This window comes from Aquarana catesbeiana, linkage group LG11, assembly GCF_042186555.1.
Source record: "Aquarana catesbeiana isolate 2022-GZ linkage group LG11, ASM4218655v1, whole genome shotgun sequence".
Lineage (NCBI taxonomy): Eukaryota > Metazoa > Chordata > Amphibia > Anura > Ranidae > Aquarana > Aquarana catesbeiana.
In genome coordinates, this window is record NC_133334.1 from 65,854,600 (window position 1) to 65,868,191 (window position 13,592).

Below are 13,592 nucleotides of genomic sequence, written 5' to 3' on the forward strand. Positions count from 1 at the left end.
CCTCCTCGAATGGTGACAGGACAGTGCATGCATCCCTGATCATGGCCCACTGGCGTGGGGAAAAAAAACCAAGCTCCCCTGACCCTGTCCTGGTGCCATAGTCGCACAGGTACTCATTGATGGCCCTCTGCTGCGTGTGCAGCCGCTGCAGCATGGCCAACGTTGAGTTCCACCTGGTGGGCATGTCACAGATTAGGCGGTTCTTGGGCAGGTTAAACTCCTTTTGGAGGTCCGTCAGCCGAGCACTGGCATTATATGACCGGCGGAAATGCACACAGACTTTCCTGGCCTGCCTCAGGACATCCTGTAAGCCCGGGTACCTGCCCAAGAACCGCTGCACCACCAAGTTAAGGACGTGAGCCAAACAGGGCACATGGGTCATTTGTCCCTGTCGGAGGGCAGAGAGGAGGTTGGTGCCATTGTCGCAAACCACCATTCCTGCCTTAAGTTGGCGTGGCGTCAACCACCTCTGAACCTGCCCCTGCAGAGCTGACAGAACCTCTGCCCCAGTGTGGCTCCTGTCCCCCAAGCACACCAGCTCAAGCACCGCATGGCATCTTTTGGCCTGCGTACTTGCGTAGCCCCTTGAACGCCTACGGAGCACCGCTGGTTCCGAGGAAGAGGCCATGGAGGAAGAAGAAGAGGAGGGGGTGGAGGAGAGAGGTGTGTCACAATCAGCATTTTGGAGGCGTGGTGGCAGAACAACCTCCAACACTACTGCACCTTGTCCTGCATCCTTCCCAGCTGCCAGCAGAGTCACCCAATGCGCCGTGAAACTTAGGTAACGTCCCTGTCCATGCCTGCTGGACCATGAGTCAGCGGTAATATGCACCTTACCGCTGACCGCCCTGTCCAGCGAGGCATGGACATTGCCTTCCACATGCCGGTAGAGAGCCGGAATCGCCTTCCGTGAGAAAAAGTGGCGTTTGGGTACCTGCCACTGAGGAACCGCACATTCCACAAACTCACGGAAGGGGGCAGAGTCTACCAACTGAAAAGGCAGCAGTTGAAGTGCTAGCAATTTTGCCAAGCTAGCATTCAACCGCTGGGCATGTGGATGGCTGGGAGCAAACTTCTTTCGGCGGTGCAGCAGCTGGGGCAGGGAAATTTGCCTGGTACAATCTGACGTCGGTGTACCAAAAGCAGATTGCCCACAAGTACTTGGCTGTGACACACCTAATTCTACACCTTCATTCCTCTCACTGCAGGTCTCAGAGAGGACTGAAGGTCTAGTGGGGTTGGAAATCTCAGCTGATGAGGAGCAAGGAGAGATCCTCTTTGTTCTTTGGTGTGGGTCTTTTAGATACGCTTGCCAACGAACTGCATGGCAGGTCAACATATGTCTGGTCAAGCATGTGGTACCCAAGCGGGAGATATTTTGGCCACGCGAGATACGCTTGAGACATATGTTGCAAATAGCAGCGGTGCGATCTGATGCACTCGTCTCAAAAAAGGCCCACACCAAAGAACTTTTTGAATAACGCGCAGAGACTGCAGCGCCCTGCACATGTGGAGCTTTGGGGTGTGATGCAGTCAATGTGTTGCCCTTAGGCTGGCCCCTGGAGGGCATCCTGCCTCGTTGGTGATGTGCTGCCGCCTCCTCCTCCTCCTCCTCCTCCTCCTCCTCCTCCTCCTCCTCTCTCCTATCAGGCACCCACGTTGAGTCAGTGACCTCATCATCCCCTCCCTCCTCATCACTGGAGCAAACCTGGCAGTATGCTGCAGCAGGGGGAGCATGACTGCCAGATTGCTGTCCTTCTTGGGCACCCCCTCTGTCCGCGCTCATGTTACTGCCTTCATCGAGCTCAGTATCGTCATCAGAGCCTTCCAAACGCTGGGCATCCTCCTGGAGCATGTACCCAACACTGTGGTCAAACAGTTCGAGGGAATCCTCATGAGGACATGGTGGAGCTAGGGAAGGAGTCACTGATGACATTGAGCTGAGGGAAGAGGCCGCTGCTTTGCCAGACAAAGCACCCTGGGCATGGGTGAGAGAGGATGAGGAGGATGAGGACGGCTTGGTCATCCACTCGACCAAGTCTTCCGCATGTTGCGGCTCAACATGGCCAGCTGCCGAAAAAAAGGCCAAGCGTGTCCCATGGCCACGTGCTGATGAGGATGCACCGTCTCCACGACCAGCACTAGACACAGAGCCTGCTTGCCCTCTCTTATTGGCTTGTGACTGTCTGCCTCTCCTTCTTGGCCTTCCAGACATACTAATGGCCTGTAGCTGCACTAAGCTGGGATAGAACACCTGTAATTTTCTTCAAGTAGCTTTATATACTGTAACCAGACAAGCCTGCCTGTCAGTAGGAAGATAACAGGAACGGATCTAGCTGAACACTGTGAGCAGGACGCACTGTACTAAATGTAAATAGTCTAGCTGCCTGACCGTGGTACTAATAGGATCAAATAGAACACCTGTAATTTTCTTCAGGTAGCTTTATATACTGTAACCAGACAAGCCTGCCTGTCAGTAGGAAGATAACAGGAACGGATCTAGCTGTACACTGTGAGCAGGACGCACTGTACTAAATGTAAATAGTCTAGCTGCCTGACCGTGGTACTAATAGGATCAAATAGAACACCTGTAATTTTCTTCAGGTAGCTTTATATACTGTAACCAGACAAGCCTGCCTGTCAGTAGGAAGATAACAGGAACGGATCTAGCTGTACACTGTGAGCAGGACGCACTGTACTAAATGTAAATAGTCTAGCTGCCTGACCGTGGTACTAATAGGATCAAATAGAACACCTGTAATTTTCTTCAGGTAGCTTTATATACTGTAACCAGACAAGCCTGCCTGTCAGTAGGAAGATAACAGGAACGGATCTAGCTGAACACTGTGAGCAGGACGCACTGTACTAAATGTAAATAGTCTAGCTGCCTGACCGTGGTACTAATAGGATCAAATAGAACACCTGTAATTTTCTTCAGGTAGCTTTATATACTGTAACCAGACAAGCCTGCCGGTCAGTAGGAATTTAACAGGAACGGATCTAGCTGAACACTGTGAGCAGGACGCACTGCACTAAATGTAAATAGCAGGAACGGATCTAGCTGAACACTGTGAGCAGGACGCACTGCACTAAATGTAAATAGTCTAGAAGATAACAGGAACGGATCTAGCTGAACACTGTGAGCAGGACGCACTGCATTAAATGTAAATAGTCTAGATAGAAGATAACAGGAACGGATCTAGCTAAACTGAATACAGTGTATATATATATATGCAACACCTGGGATGCATATATATACACAATACACTGTAAGTGCAGCTAACTGACTGACTGTTCTGCCTAATCTATCTAACTCAAATCAAATGACACTGTCTCTCTCTCTCTCTATCTCTCAGCACACCGGAACACACACTACACAGGGCCGCCGTGCAGGCGGCCTTATATAGTGTGGGGTGTGTACTAAATGCCCTGAGCCGTAATTGGCCAAAGCCACCCTGGCTTTGGCCAATTACAGCTCTCTCTACTGACAGCGCTGTGATTGGCCAAGCATGCGGGTCATAGTGCATGCTTGGCCAATCATCAGCCAGCAATGCACTGCGATGCCGCAGTGAATTATGGGCCGTGACGCGCCACACGAATTTAGCGCGAACGGCCCATAACGTTCGCAATTCGGCGAACGATCGAACAGCCGATGTTCGAGTCGAACATGGGTTCGACTCGAACACGAAGCTCATCCCTATTCCGTACACACAGTCGGATTTTCCGACGGAAAATGTGTGATAGGACCTTGTTGTCGGAAATTCCGACCGTGTGTGGGCTCCATCACACATTTTCCATCGGATTTTCCGACACACAAAGTTTGAGAGCAGGATATAAAATTTTCCGACAACAAAATCCGTTGTCAGAAATTCCGATCATGTGTACACAAATCCGACGGACAAAGTGCCACGCATGCTCAGAATAAATAAAGAGATGAAAGCTATTGGCCACTGCCCCATTTATAGTCCCGACATACGTGTTTTACGTCACCGCATTTAGAACGATCGGATTTTCCGACAACTTTGTGTGACCGTGTGTATGCAAGAATAGTTTGAGCCAACATCCGTCGGAAAAAATCCTAGGATTTTGTTGTTGGAATGTCCGAACAAAGTCCGACCGTGTGTACGGGGCATAAGCGATCGCTCCTGTGTCCTTTGATAACTGAGCAGAGTAAACTCTGCTTCAGCTTATGAATGAACAAGAACCTCTGTCTCCTGTTAATTCATTTTCAATGCTGAGATTGCAGAGAAGGGGGTCTGTTTAGACCCCTGATATCCGACCAAAGCCCAACAGGGCTGATAAAAAAAAATGCAATAAATATAAAGAAATGCAATTATAAAAAAATTGCACAAAATAAAATTGTAAAAAATAAATAAATAAATAAAAAACTACTGACACCAACCCCCCCCACCACCACCCTACGGACACTGTCCACTGCCCCAACCCCCTACCCCCAAAAAGCATTGTGAAAAAAATTAAAAACAGATTAAATTGTAAACAAATAAATACATAAAAGTAGAAAAAACTACTGGCACCATTCACTGCCCCATACCCCCACCCCCTTCCCTAGAAGCACTGTGAAAAAAAAAATACTTAAAATTTATTTTAAAAAAATAATAAACCACAAAATTGTAAAAAATAATAGATAAAATAATAGAAACAAAATACTATTGACACCATCAGCTGTCCAATACCCTCCAAAATCATTGTGAAAAAAAAAAAATACAAATATAAATTGTAAAAAAAAATTTAAAAATAAAATTGTAAAAAATAATACCAAAAAAAATAAATAAATAAATAAAAAATAAAAATAAAGAACTACTGACACCACATACTACCCACCGATGTACACTCTGCACTCCTCACCTGCACAATATACCCACCTTCATACACTCTAAACTCCTCTTCTGCACATACTACCCAGCTCCATACACTCCTTACTGCTCATCTGCACATTATACCCACGCCCATACAATCCGCATACCTCTCCTGCACATACTACACACCTCCATACACTCCACACTCCTCACCTGCGCATTATACCCACCCCCAGACAGTCCACACTCCTCTCCTGCACATACTACACACCTCCATACACTCCACACTCCTCACCTGCGCATTATACCCACCCCCATAACTCCACACTCCTCTCCTGCACATACTACACACTTCCATACACTCCACACTCCTCACCTGCGCATTATATCCACCCCTATACACTCCACACTCCTCTCCTGCACATACTACCCACCATCATACACACTATACTCCTCCCCTGCACATACTACCCACCCCATACACTCTGCACTATTTAAGGCATCTCAGACTGTATTAAACCTCACCCAATCCATGCCCAATATTTAGAGCAATTTAAGGTATGCCCACATTTTGCCACGCAACGCATTTTTTAAAAATCAATCCCTAGGGCCCACTTTATATCTTGCACGCGGGCCCACTCATTTCATGATATACCCCTGCTGAGAGCGCTGATTGGGAGTCGATCGGCTGCTGGTTTTCCAGCATGGATGTCTGACAGAAGCCAGCCTAACGTCTGGCTTCTGTCGGACGTACTGACATACACACAGGCAGAATGTGGGCCAGTCTTTTTTGAACTGGCAAATGTCTCCCGACGTTGAGATTTTTGGCTTACCCCTCACATTCTACAATGCAAAGTATGTACCTCTCTGCCTGTCAGGGCAACCTATATACATATGTTGTTTACACTGTAGCATGTGGTGGCATGTTCCAGCATATGGTTTATGGTGTTATTTGTATATAGAGCAGCCGCCTTTCCCAACTGGAGTTCTATCGAACCCTAGAGTTCCTCCAGAGGTTATAGGGGTTCCTTGAGCAATGAGAACTTTTTGTCTCTGAGATAAGTAATCATGAATCACAACGCTCTTTTAAGCCATCTGTAAGTGCAAGGATTGCATTGTTCTCAGTGACCATCATACTAATGTACCATGAACTGTAGATATAGTCATTTTTAGCTGGGGTTCCCTGAGAGCTGAAAGTTATTTTAAGGATTCCTCTGTGTTAAAAGGTTGAGAAAGGCTGATACATAATGTTTCTGGATTCAGGGCTTTGGAACATGCAGAAATATCTTTCACAAAAAAACTAAAAAAGGTCTGCAGAGGCATCTTGCGAGGCAAACATGGTGCATCAATTAGCTTTTTCCAGTAACAGGTTCACTTAAAAGTTTGTCATGATGGCTCACAAAAGTCATCACTTTAATTTCTGTCTTATTATTGTAGATCATCTGTAGGAAGCAGCTTGGGAACACTAGGACACGGAATAAATGATGTATCAAAGCTATCAAGTTTGCCTTAAGTGTCTTTTATTAATCATGATTCTCATATTCTGCTTCATGTGATGTGCAAGTTGAACTGAATGGCTGGAGTCGGTCATCCTTTATGCACCTGTTAATGAAGATGGTGTATTAGTGTTTTCCCATGAGCTTATTTCTGGGAGAAATAGAATCAGACAATGCGTCAGACAATGTTGAGATGACGCATTTAGTGTCCATCACAATTTGTCATTAACAGGTTTTGTAGGAAAAATAACAAAGATACTATCAGAAGATTACTAAGGGTAAACACAAAAGATGTTACACTCATCATTAACACTTCCGGACCGCCCACCGTCGTTATACATCGGTACTTTGAAGAGGAGTATCGTTGTTATGGCAGCAGCTTGCCATGTCATGCTTTTTTTGTTTACATTCCTTTTAAAAGGAATAAAAGTAACACAATTTTTTTTTCTTAAAAAACAGTGTAAAAATAAAAACTAAAGCCGCGTACACACTGGCGGCCTTTTCGACCGGACTGGTCCGACGGACTTTCAATGGACTTTTGACTGACTTCCGACTAACTTTTTAACGAACGGACTTGCCTATACACGATCACACCAAAGTCCGACGGATTCGTACGTGATGACGTACACCGGACGTCGGTTTTTGTCTGTCGGACTAGCATACAGACGAGCGGATTTCTGAGTCCGGCGGAGTTACAACGTAAAGATTTGAAGCATGTTCCAAATCTAAAGTCCGTCAGATTTTCGACCGGAAAAGTCCACTGAAGGTCCGATGAAGCCCACACACGATCGGATTGTCTGCCGGACTCGGTTCATCGGACCAGTCCGGTCAAAAAGTCCGACCATGTGTACGCTGCAATAAAGGTAAAATAAATAAGAAAAAAATGTTTTTTTTTAAACGCACCCCGTCCCGCCGAGCTCACGTGCAGAAGTGAACACATGTGTGAGTAGCGCCCTCATATGAAAACGGTGTTCAAACCACACATGTGAGGTATCGCCGCGATCGGTAGAGTGAGAGCAATAATTCTAGCCCTAGATCTCCTCTGTAACTCAAAACATGCAACCTGTAGCATATTTTAAACATCGCCTATGGAGATTTTTAAAGGTAAAAGTTTGTCGCCATTCCACGAGCGGGCGCAATTTTGAAGCGTGACATGTTGGGTATCAATTAACTCGGCGTAACATTACCTTTCACAATATCAAAAAAATTTGCGTTAAATTTACTTTTGTCTTATTTTTTTATTCAAAAAAGTGTATTCTTTCCAAAAAAAGTGCGCTTGTAAGACCGCTGCGCAAATACGGTGTGACAGAAAGTATTGCAACGACCACCATTTTATTTTCTAGGGTGTCAGAAAAAAAATATATAATGTTTGGGGGTTCTAAGTAATATTCTAGCAAAAAAAAAATTTTTAACTTGTAAATAATAAATCTCAGAAAGAGGCTCAGTACTTAAGTGGTTAAAGCCCATCTCCAGGGTAGATTGTTATTTAATTTTATTTAACAGAAAAAAAAATTTTGTTTATGAACGATTTAAATTTTTTAAAAAGATAAGTATGGATGTTTCTTTTTGTAAGCCTTATAGTGACTGTAGAGGTAAATTAAAAAAAAAAAATAAAATAAATAAAAAACATATCTATACTTACCTGCACAGAGCAGTCCTGATGCTGACACCTAAACATTTTTTACCCTAATGCAAGGAATGCATTAAGGTAAAGAACGTTTAGGCTTTACAACCACTTTAAAGAAAGGTTTTATTAGAAAATGTTGTTAGTATGTTGATGAGGAGTGAGGGAGGAACAATGGAAGGCAAAATATAAAGAGATTAAAAAGTAGCTTCAAAGTGTATGCAAAGCCATAAATGTTTTTGCTTTTTTATAGATAAAATAGGGAAGAGTCAAAGTGTATCTATAGCAACAAAATTATACTTTTTTTAGTTTTAGATAGAATAGGCAAACATTATAACCCCTATCAGATTTTACTGTGAATTTCCCTCACTCTCTGTTGTGGGGACATCCTTTTTTTCAGAGAGGAAGTGAAGAAAAATCTGCAATAGGGAAACAGGCAATAATAAATAGCCCCCAGAGGTTCTAGCGTCCCCCCTACTTAACTTTAAAAAAAAACAAAACTTTTGTCTGTGTTGTCAGTAAATAGATTAAATTGATTTTATTCACTTCCTGTAACCTTACACACAAAATGCAAATAAGAGAAAATCTTTCTAAGGTGAATGGATTTCCCATATTGGAGAGTTATCATTAAAACAGATGTCCCTATTACAGGCTTTAACTTCACCTTTTGCTCTAATGCAGCGGCCTTCGAACTTTGGCTTGGGGGCCAGATGCGGCCCTTTAGTTGCTTTTATTCAGCCCTTGGGGCCATAATTCCCCCCACTGACACCAATGAAGGGGCACAATTCCTCCCACTAATACCAATGATGGGGCACAATTTCTCCCAATGACACCAACAATGGGACCCAATGACATTAATGATGCAGCACAATTCTACCCAGTGACACCAACAACGTGGCACAATTTCACCCCACTAACACCAATGATGAGGCACAATTACTCCCACTGAAACAAACGATGGAGCATTATTTTTTCCTCAGAGATGCCGGGGCCTTTTCTACTCCCAATGGCCACAGTCTAGCCCCCCTAAAGTTGTTTGAAAGTTTGGAGACCCCTACTCAAAATTTCCCCATCAATCTCTGTCTCAATGATAATGGTTACCAGGACAAATAGAGGAAAAACACCATTTCTTTTGGTGGAAAAAAACATGTAGAGCGTTTTTGCACAGACATTTAAAAGTGTTTAGGAAAAAAATCATTGCTAGGGAAAGAAGTGAGTGGCCCACATCCCCAATCAAGTAACGCAGAATGCAAACCCCTCTAAGTGAGACTTTTAAGGGCAACCACAACTTGAAAACTAATTATATAAAAATATAAAGTTTATTCAAAACAGTATTACATACAAAGAGGTAATTAAAAAATATTAGATGCAATTGAAATACAGATAACCATGTAGAACAATGACATAAAGGTAGAATGCAGAAAATGGCAGCTCACAATTGGAATGTAATTGGAATGCATGTAACGATATGGAACAAACACATGCAGGTTGAATGCAGACAAAGACAGCCCAATGTTTTTTGAGAATTAGTATATTATAGCTTTCTATTCTTCAGGGGCAAAAAAAAATGTCATAACATAGTTATCTATAATAGAAAAAAGGATATTAGAAACATAATATTTTTACACAAATTGATACTTAAATAGCATTATAATGATATTCAGGAACCTGTTGAAGCACAGAAAGACAGGCAAGAAATCGCATCAATGATTAACAGAAAGAGCAAGAGTCCTTATCCTTTGCTGCCTGTCAGCTCAGCCCTTCCTTCTCTGAGCTGGCTTCTCTAATTGCCAGCTCCTATCTCTCCACAGTTACTCAGCTGTTGATGATATCCTGCTCGTCAGTCCTGCCTACTTAGGCTGTCCAGTCCAGAGGAGCTCTGCCTTCGCCTTGGTCAACATCACAAATATTATCTCCTGCGATCCTATTCAAGACTTGCTTTGCTGACATCCCTTCGGGCTCCAGATCCTGCTTGCTGTTCCATTACATTGATCCCTGACGTTTGGCTTGTCTGACTATCCGTTCCGTTTGAATATGTTTGTTCTTTTTAATTTTATTATTAAACATTATTAAGTGTGATTTAACTGTACTTCTGTCTCGGCCTAAACTTCATGGTTTCTGACACTGCCGCTTGTCATATGGAAAGTACCAGGGGAGAGTGACCACAAGGTCCCCACTTCTCCAGACTCTTAGGGATAAGAAATCCCCTCCACACTGGTGTCCTAATTGTTTATCTAATAGAGGAAAAAAATATAAACACATAACATATCTGTGTGAGAATGTGTTTATATGTATAACTGTAACTAATACAAGTATATCTGTAAGGAAACTTACTTAGATCTCTTGAAAATATAAATGGACACGGTGCTGTCCTTGGAAAGGATGCACCAAGGCAACCATACAAAATCCAGAGGGCAGGGGGTTAATGGATAAACTCCACAGAGATAGGGATCAGGATATCTAAAATAAAAAGTTTGTATGGTATATTGGTGATGTAGAACAGGATAATATGCAGGGACAGGGCTTTTTTTCTCAGAAAATAGGTGCAGGAACTCAACCATGACCCTTCAAAACCCCCTTCCCACACACACAAGCACACACAACTGCATCAAATGGTGTGGTCAATTTCACTTTCAGTGGAAGGGTCTTAAAGGTGCGTTAAATAGCAGTAGTACATTAGGTACAGAGTGCTTAGTTGGGGGGGGGGGGGATGTTACACACTGAGTGCAGAGTTCAGTGGTGTGCTATGTCCAGAGTTCGGGGGTATGCTACATACATTGTGCAGAGTTAGGGGGTGCTCTGTATACAGAGTGCAGAGTTCAGGGGTGCACTTTAGCCATCTTCCACAGCTGCTTACCTCTGCATTCCCAATCCACATCTCACTTGCACCCCTCTTCAGCTCTGGCCTCTGCATGTAATCCCCCTTCTACTGCTGCCTTCTTCTCCCTCCCTCCTTAGAAGCTCCACCATCTTCCACATGTCTTACTTGTGTTGCTGTATTAAGCTGAAGCACCCAGCCAGCTCTAGTACCTCCCCAGGTGGCCCTGCCTAGGGGTTTTGGAAGCGGCACTGGACCCTGGGCACCTTCATATCCCTTGTCCCCATCCTGCATTCTGTGAGAGCTGCTCAGGAGATCAGATCTCTGGGAGCTGTTGGGAGATAAGCTGTCACTGATAAACACAGAAGCCCGACTTCTGTGTTTACAAGTAATAGTGGTAAGAAGGGAGCATTAGGCCTGAGCCAGAGGTGGTGGAACCTAGTTCCACCAAGTTCCAGCTGAAAAAAAGCCCTGCGTAGGGCTTAGTGAATACCATTATAATGCTATTTAAGTATCTATTTGTGTAAAAATATTATGTTTCTAATATCATTTTTTTGTATTATAGATGTACTATGTTTTGACATTTTTTTGCCCCTGAAGAAGAGAAAGCTATAATTTACTAATTTTCTAAATGTACTGGGCTGTCTTTGTCTGCATTCAACCTGCATGTGTCATCCCCCAGATGAAGGCACGTGATCCCTGTGCCGAAGACGCGTAGGGGAGGGGCAGGACGGAGCTATCAACACAGACAAGCAGAGGATTACACACCGCACCGCACGTCATATGATTTACCTGTGTATTCCTGTATACCACACTCTGGATAGGATGGTGCACTTACGCACCTATACATTGTGAGTACCCTCCTTGAGGGAATTGGCTATATGATTTTATAATAAATCCCTGGCGGTATTATGCTATGTAGTCTCCTTCTTTCTTATACATGTTGCCATTGATGTTTATCTGAGCGAGGTGCAGATCATTACCAGCAGACCCTGTATGAGCCCAGGAGTGGCTCCAATGCGTGTTTAGACACTGTTTAACCACTGTGTCACATGCTCAGAAGTGAGCGCATGAGCAATTGGGAGTCACTGGAGGGCACTGAAGCATGCCGTTGTTTGCACACCATATAGGAAGAGCATGAGGAATGCCTACTCTTCTGGACACTAATTTTTGCACTTTATATTCTTATATATATTTTTTATGAATCGATTTGAACTGAATTGTTGGACACTTCATTATTATACTAATTAGCACCTGGATTTTCCACATTTTGCATGCTGCATGTTGATTTATATATTTAGTTATATTTTTTTCACAGGCAATTGCCACTGATTATTGCTTATAGCATTTAATATTGAATATTTTATTACTGTGATATATAGATTTTACAATATTGTATATGTTAATTTATTTCAATTCTATTTATTTTATTTTATTTAATTTTTATCACGCATTAGCTTATTTTCCTAGCGCATACACAATAATTTATTTGATTCTGTTCCACATGGTTACATGCATTCCAATTGCGGGCTGCCATTGTCAGCATCCTCCCTGTATGTCATGGTTATCTATATTTCAATTGCATCTAATGTTTTTTAATTACCTCTTTGTATATAATACTGTTTTGAATAAACTTTATATTTTTATATAATTGGTTTTCAAGTTGTAGTTGCCCTTAAAAGTCCCACTTAGAGGGGTTTGCATTCTAGGTTTTTAGAAGCATTTAGGCGCTGACAGAGCGAGAACCGGGATCTGTGTATAAACACACAAATCCCAGTTGTCTCAGGGGAAAGGAGGCAAATCATGCGTTCATACTAAGTGTCCTCCCCTAGACAGTCCCATCCCCCCTATAGTTAGAACACACCTAAGGAACACAGTTAACCCTTTGATCACCCCCTAGTGTTGACCCCTTCCCTGCCAGTGACATTTATACAGTAATCAGTGGCTATTTTTAGCTCTGATCGCTGTATAAATGTCAATGGTCCCAAAATATTGTCAAAAGTGTCCAATCTGTCCGCCGCAATGTCGCAGTCCTGATAAAAATTGCAGATTGCTGCCATTACTAGTAAAAAAAAAAAAAATAATAATAATAAAAATGACATAAATCTATCCCCTATATTGTAGACGCTATAACTTTTGCGCAAACCAATCAATATACGCTGATTGCTGGGGTTTTTTTTACCAAAAATATGCAAAGAATATATATTGGCCTAAACTGATGAAGAAATTAGTTTTTTGGGGGGATATTTACTATAGCAAAAAGTACAAAATATTGTGTTTTTTCAAAATTGACGCTCATTTTTTTGTTTATAGCGCAAAAAATGAAAAACGTAGAGGTGATCAAATACCACCAAAAGAAAGCTCTATTTGTGGGGAACAAAGGACAAACATTTTGTTTGGGTACAAGGTCGCACGACCACGCAATTGTCAGTTAAAGTGACGCAGTGCTGTATCGCAAAAAATGGCCTGGTCAGGAAGGGGGCAAATCCTTCCGGGGCTGAAGTGATTAAAATATGCCTTTAAATGTCCTAATGTGCATGGACTCCTAGGATAACATTGACTTGTTTCTACAGGCAGAATGCAAAACTCCTATAGAAGAAGCTTCTTTAAGCCCAGTGTGCATTGGCAATTATTGACAGCTTCCACCCCCCGCTTAAAAAAAAACCTTTACAAACAGAAGCCAAAAAAGAAATATTGAAGAAAAATGTAATAAATCAGGTTTCCATCCACTTCACAAGGCAATGGTGATATAACCGTTCACCGCCATCTCCCGGGAAAGATGGGAGCTCAAAATTCAGTGCGCATGTGCTCCTTCACATATATTTAAAATAAACCCA